Source organism: Papio anubis, chromosome 10 (genome assembly GCF_008728515.1).
Source record: "Papio anubis isolate 15944 chromosome 10, Panubis1.0, whole genome shotgun sequence".
Lineage (NCBI taxonomy): Eukaryota > Metazoa > Chordata > Mammalia > Primates > Cercopithecidae > Papio > Papio anubis.
In genome coordinates this window covers 85,741,124-85,746,732 of record NC_044985.1, presented here as the reverse complement: position 1 = coordinate 85,746,732, position 5,609 = coordinate 85,741,124, and the positions used below count along the sequence as shown (strand labels likewise).

General features: G+C 45.6%; 1 non-coding gene across 1 annotated transcript; it reads right to left on the bottom strand.

The window, feature by feature from the left end:
* Positions 1-984: 984 nt before the first annotated feature.
* Positions 985-1,096, bottom strand: LOC116269254. The gene has a single exon (XR_004176738.1). It is a non-coding gene; the product is annotated as a U6 spliceosomal RNA (small nuclear RNA).
* Between the last annotated feature and the right edge of the window lie 4,513 nt (positions 1,097-5,609).

Sequence of the window (5,609 nt, the reverse complement as noted above, 5' to 3'; positions counted from 1 at the left end):
TTTTCCGTGTGGCAGGAACTGAGAACAAATGTGGGTGAAGTGGATGAGGTTTAATTTAGCAAAGGTAATGTCATAATTGTCTCCTCAGCAACCACAAGGTACAAACCCTGGGAAGGAAGACTGTCTGCATGCCCATATTTAAAGATCCATGTATTAACAATGCAAAAAGCTCTTTTTTTTTTTTTTAATTTTCTTCTGTGCTAAGATTCTTGATCTACAAATCACTGTTCATGTTAAAAACTTTTCTGAAGCTACCCAGTTAGACACAAGATGAAAACAAAAACAAAAACAACCAGGCTGGGCATGGTGGCTCACACCTGTAATCTCAGCACTTTGGGGAGACGAAGGCAGGCAGATCACTTGAGCCCAGGAGTTCGAGACAAGCCTGGGCGACATAGTGAAACCCTGTCTCGGCAAAAATACAAAAAATTAGACGGGAATGGTGGTGCTCACCTGTAGTCCCAGCTACTTGGGAGGCTGAGGCTGGAGAATCACTTGAGCCCAGGAGGTGGAGGTTGCAGTGAGCCAAGATCGTGTCACTGCACTCTAGTGTGGGTGACACAGTGAAACTCTGTCTCAAAAAAAAAAAGTAAAAGAAAACAATCAACCATATTCTGCCTTTATTTTCCCAACTTCTAATCCCCTTTCTCTTCTCCTAAGTCTTGGATCATGCCCATAACATAGTTTCTGTACATTTGCTCCTGTGGAGAAAGATCTTAGTCAACCTACAGTCTTTATTGATCTACTAGACACTTCCATGTCTATTGCATGTCAAAGCAGAGGAGTGCCTATGTTAAAACTAGGCAGTCCCTGTCCTCAAAGTGAAAAGAGAAAAAGTACAAATGGTAAATGCTAAGTTGAGGAAGGCACCATTTTAACCAGAAGTCTGGGACTATCTGAACTTCCTTCCCTCACCCACGGTACTTTCTCTGTGCCATTCTTAGTGACTTCCCACATTTAACCTCATTTAATGTTCTTTCTTTAAAAAAAATGAAATGCTTCATGAATTTGCATGTCATCCTCACACGGGGGTCATGTGAATCTTCTCTGTACCATTCCAATTGTTTTTAGCATAAGTGCTGCTGAAGCAAAGCACTCCTTATTCTTATATTTTATATCACTAATACTAATTCCTACAATTATTGGGTATTTACCATGTGCCAGGTACTATGCTAAGCTGATTACTTACATTTTCTCTCTACTTCTTCATGTAGGCTGGTATTCCTCTCTTGTTTTTCAGATGAGGAACAGAGGCTCAGAGGCATTGACTGATGGCTTGAAATCACAGGGTGATGGTTAGGTTCATGCTTAAGGCTCCATGGCACCTTGACTCCAAATCCTAGGCACTTTTTATTGCACAAATACGGCTCTGACAGGAAGCCTATGAAATAAGTATCATTCATCCTATAAGTCAATGGGGAAACGCAAGATGAAAGTTCAAGGGATTGATTGCTCAGTTTCCTCATTAGGAAATGGCAAAGCCTACTGGAACTTGGGTCTTTTGACTACAAGTTCAGTGTTCTTCTTCCTGTGATCCATGCAGTCGTCCTCGTCAATGAAAAATCAGATCAGTTCAGCCTCATTGCCTTAGTCTGTCATTACCCAAGCTCTAAACTCAGGTGCTTGGACCTTCTTAGTCCTTGGGCTAAGGAAACTAAGTCTCATGATCCTCCAAGGCAACTACCATAAAAAACACTTTCCAGTGCATTTCAAGCACAGTTGTTCTTACCTTGGTTTGACTGCATTATTGATTCCTCAGGCTCCCTTTTAGGTTCTTTTCCTTTGAAGTCCCTCCTCTCTAGAAGTCTTTCCTACCTCTTTGGCTCATTACCCTTCTTGAAAACTTCAAGCTGACTCTCTCCCTTCAGTTCTGTGCCCTGGGTCGCACATCAGAGTCCATGCTCCAGCCCAGTTGTGGTCTTCCTAGAATCGGAAAATTCCCAGCTGCCCCTTGAAGGACCCACACATCTCTGGTGGGTGGATAACCCAAGAGGCGCTCTCCTCTGCACATTCTCTGGGCCCATCCCCCCTCCTGTTGCTCCCATCTTGGGTTCCCCATCCTCCTGGAAAAGGTTTGAGGCATGATAGAGTTAACGCAATCCAACACTTGCCTGTGAAGGAGAGCTTGGCACTACTTACAAACCTCTTCCTTGCCAGGGGGGCCCTGTTCTCCATCATCTTCTGCTCCCTCTCTCCAATAAAATGACCCATTTAAACCATATTTTTCTTATTAACAAGCTTCCTACTAAATGGCTTCAGCTGTGCTTGTTGATTTATAGGGCTTAGAAAGCACCGCTGAGCCTTGGCCCTCCCTGTGGGTCCAAGGGCCTAAGTGAATCATGCTGCTCTGGTGACACTGTAAGAGGGCAGAAGCCACCCTCCAAGGGGCAGATCCAGAGGGGTCTTCTTTTTTTTTCTTTTCAATATTTTAATTATAGAAATGGCCAAATACACAAAATTAGAGAAAACAATACAATGAAACCTCTTGAACCATCCCTTTGCCAATCTTGTGTTTCATCTGCTTCTCCCTGCTTCCAAACCACCCCCACTAGCTAGATTCTTTTAAATTAAACCCAAAATATTGTATTCTTTTATTCACGACTATTTCAGTATATTTTCTTTTCTTTTTTTCTTTTTTTTGAGACGGAGTCTCGCTCACCACAACCTCCGCCTCGCGGCTTCACGCCATTCTCCTCAGCCTCCCGAGTAGCTGGGACTACAGGCGCCTGCCACCACGCCCAGCTAATTTTTTATATTTTTAGTAGAGACAAGGTTTCACCATGTTAGCCAGGATGGTCTCGATCTCCTGACTTTGTGATCTGCCTGCCTCGGCCTCCCAAAGTGCTGGTATTACAGGCGTGAGCCTCCAAGCCCTGGAGCCACCAAGCCCGGCTATTTCAGTATATTTTCTAAGAGATAAAGACCATCTGGTCTTTTAACATAACCACAATACCACTGTCACATCTAAAAACATTAACAATAGTTCTTTCCTTTTTAATTTTTTACTTATTTTTTATTTATTTAAATTTTTTATAGAGATGGAGTTTCATCACGTTGGCCAGGCTGGTCTCAAACTCCTGACTTCAAGTGATCCACCCTCATTGGCTTCCCAAAGTGCTGGAATTACAGGCGTGAGCTACTATGCCTGGCCAGCAATAATTCTTTAACATGATATAGTATCTACTCAATGTCCAGATTTTCTTGATTGTCCCACAAATATATTTTTATATTTTATTCATTTAAATCAAGATCCAATCAGTGTTCCCAATTGCATTTGACTAATATGACTCTTATGTGTCTTTTTGTTTTAATCCATAATAGTTTCCCCTTTCTCTCTTTTTATTTCCCAGGGGCATCTTAATGTAGACAATTTCCTCAAACTTATGTATACTGTGCCATCACCGACAAAGAAATACTGAAAGCACCCTTATCAGCAGAGACCTTCCTTGTACCATGGATTCAATGATTCCCTTGGGGATGGCCCTAACCCACAGGCCTCCACCCACTGTCCCTCAGAAAGCCTTCAAAAGGCTAAATCATCTTACTCCAATGCCAGTTGCAATAATGGGATCCTAAAGTGTTGAGCAGTTACTAATCCACTCACTCCAAAAGTGACTCACATTTATTAATAAGTATTTACCACAACCCAATAGGATTTCTTTTTTACTATCCCCATTTTATAAATGAGGAAGTAGAAGGATAGAGGAACCTGTTTTACTTATCCCAACTGGTGGATCTGGGCTTTGAAATGGAATTGTCTGATGGACACCCCACTTGCTCAATCACTGAGAGACCCTGTCTCTGCATGCAAGATCTCATTTCACGCCAAGAGGTTTGCTGAGCTTCCAGGCCCCTTTCAAGCAGGACCAGCAGAGAAGGAGGAGAAATCTTGATCAGTAGGATGTGTCTGTAGTTCTGAGAAAAGGTGAGAGCAACAGGGAGCTGGAGATCTCCTGCAAATTCCCTTTGTCCACGCTGGGCTCGTGCCCATTTCTATGCATTGCCCAAGGCAGGCAGTGAACAGGCTTCCCACCCCCTCTTTCTTTTTTTTTTTTTTTTTTTTTTTTGAGACGGAGTCTCGCTCTGTCGCCCAGGCTGGAGTGCAGTGGCCGGATCTCAGCTCACTGCAAGCTCCGCCTCCCAGGTTCACGCCATTCTCCTGCCACAGCCTCCAGAGTAGCTGGGACTACAGGCGCCCGCCACCTCGCCCGGCTAGGTTTTTTTTTGTATTTTTTAGTAGAGACGGGGTTTCACCGGGTTAGCCAGGATGGTCTCGATCTCCTGACCTTGTGATCCGCCCATCTCGGCCTCCCAAAGTGCTGGGATTACAGGCTTGAGCCACCGCGCCCGGCCCCCACCCCCTCTTTCACAAGTCCCCATGAACCATTATTACCACATGCTCTCAAGTCCACATAAATATCACATGTACATACCCTCAGATCCATAGACGCACTCTACCCAGCCACTTGGCTGACAGGCCAGCCCCCATATGGCTCATTCCTACAAAGGTGTGCTTGCAACACGCACACCTTCCTGTACTGAGTAAACACAGACCTTGGAGGCCATGGGGGAGGACAGAGAAGCCGGTGTTTTGCCAGTGGCAGCCAGAAGGAAAGGTTACCTGACTTCAGATAGAAAGGTTGTCTGTCCGTCTGTCTGTCTGTCTGTCTCCATCCATCCATCCATCCATCCATCCATCCATCCATCCATCCATCTTTCATAGGTCTTCTTAAGTCCTGGAAAAGACAAAGGCTTTGATGCTCCTGGTAGACCCACGGAGTCTGGATGGGGCTGGAGGACTTATGAGCCAGGATGGAGAGGATGGAGTGGGGTGAGGAACCCGCTGGTTAAATAGGGCTAAATCTAATTCCCCCTATCTGAAGGAGGGGAGCTCTCATCTGTGGTGCTAAGTGATAGAAAAACCCCAACTGCTAGCAAGATAATCCAATTTCCTTTCTCCCTTGTGCTGAAGGGAACAGCCCTGGCCCTCCCGCTTCAACTTCATGCTGGGTCTCAGTCTGGCTAGAACTCTTTACGCCTACAGCAGAATTCATATCAAAGCCTTAGCCCCCCAGGGTTCATTAGGAGGCATTTATTTCTGCATATTCTTGGAGGGCAGGAGGGAGGATAACTTGATTCGCAATGCAAATTGCTTGGCTGTAATTTCAACTCTCCCTCCCTTCTCACAGGGAGATTTTGCTGGTTATTAAAAATATATGATTGCCTCTAAAATAGCAGTGACAGCCGCTCTGCTGGACAGAGCCAGGTGCTGCTGTTTGAAGGCGACTGAATGATGTGGAATGGATGCCCGGGCAAAAGCAAATGGAGCCAGTCCCCTGCTCCTGCGCCAGTATCTAGGCTCCAGATCCTAGGGCTGCTGGCCGGGGTCTGAGGCTGACCAGGGGACTTCGCCTATGTGGTCTGCAGCTCAGGTTTACCTTCTGCTGCTGTGGGGCACTCAGCAAGGGTTTCTGAGCTCTTGGCTTCCTGCTCTGTAGAGGTGGGGGTAAATAAGGAGCTGGACACAGAGCAGCTGGTACACAGTAGGTGGGCAATTTGCTAGGCAGGCCAGGCTCTCCCCCTCCACACCCCTGCTGCCTGGCTCAAAG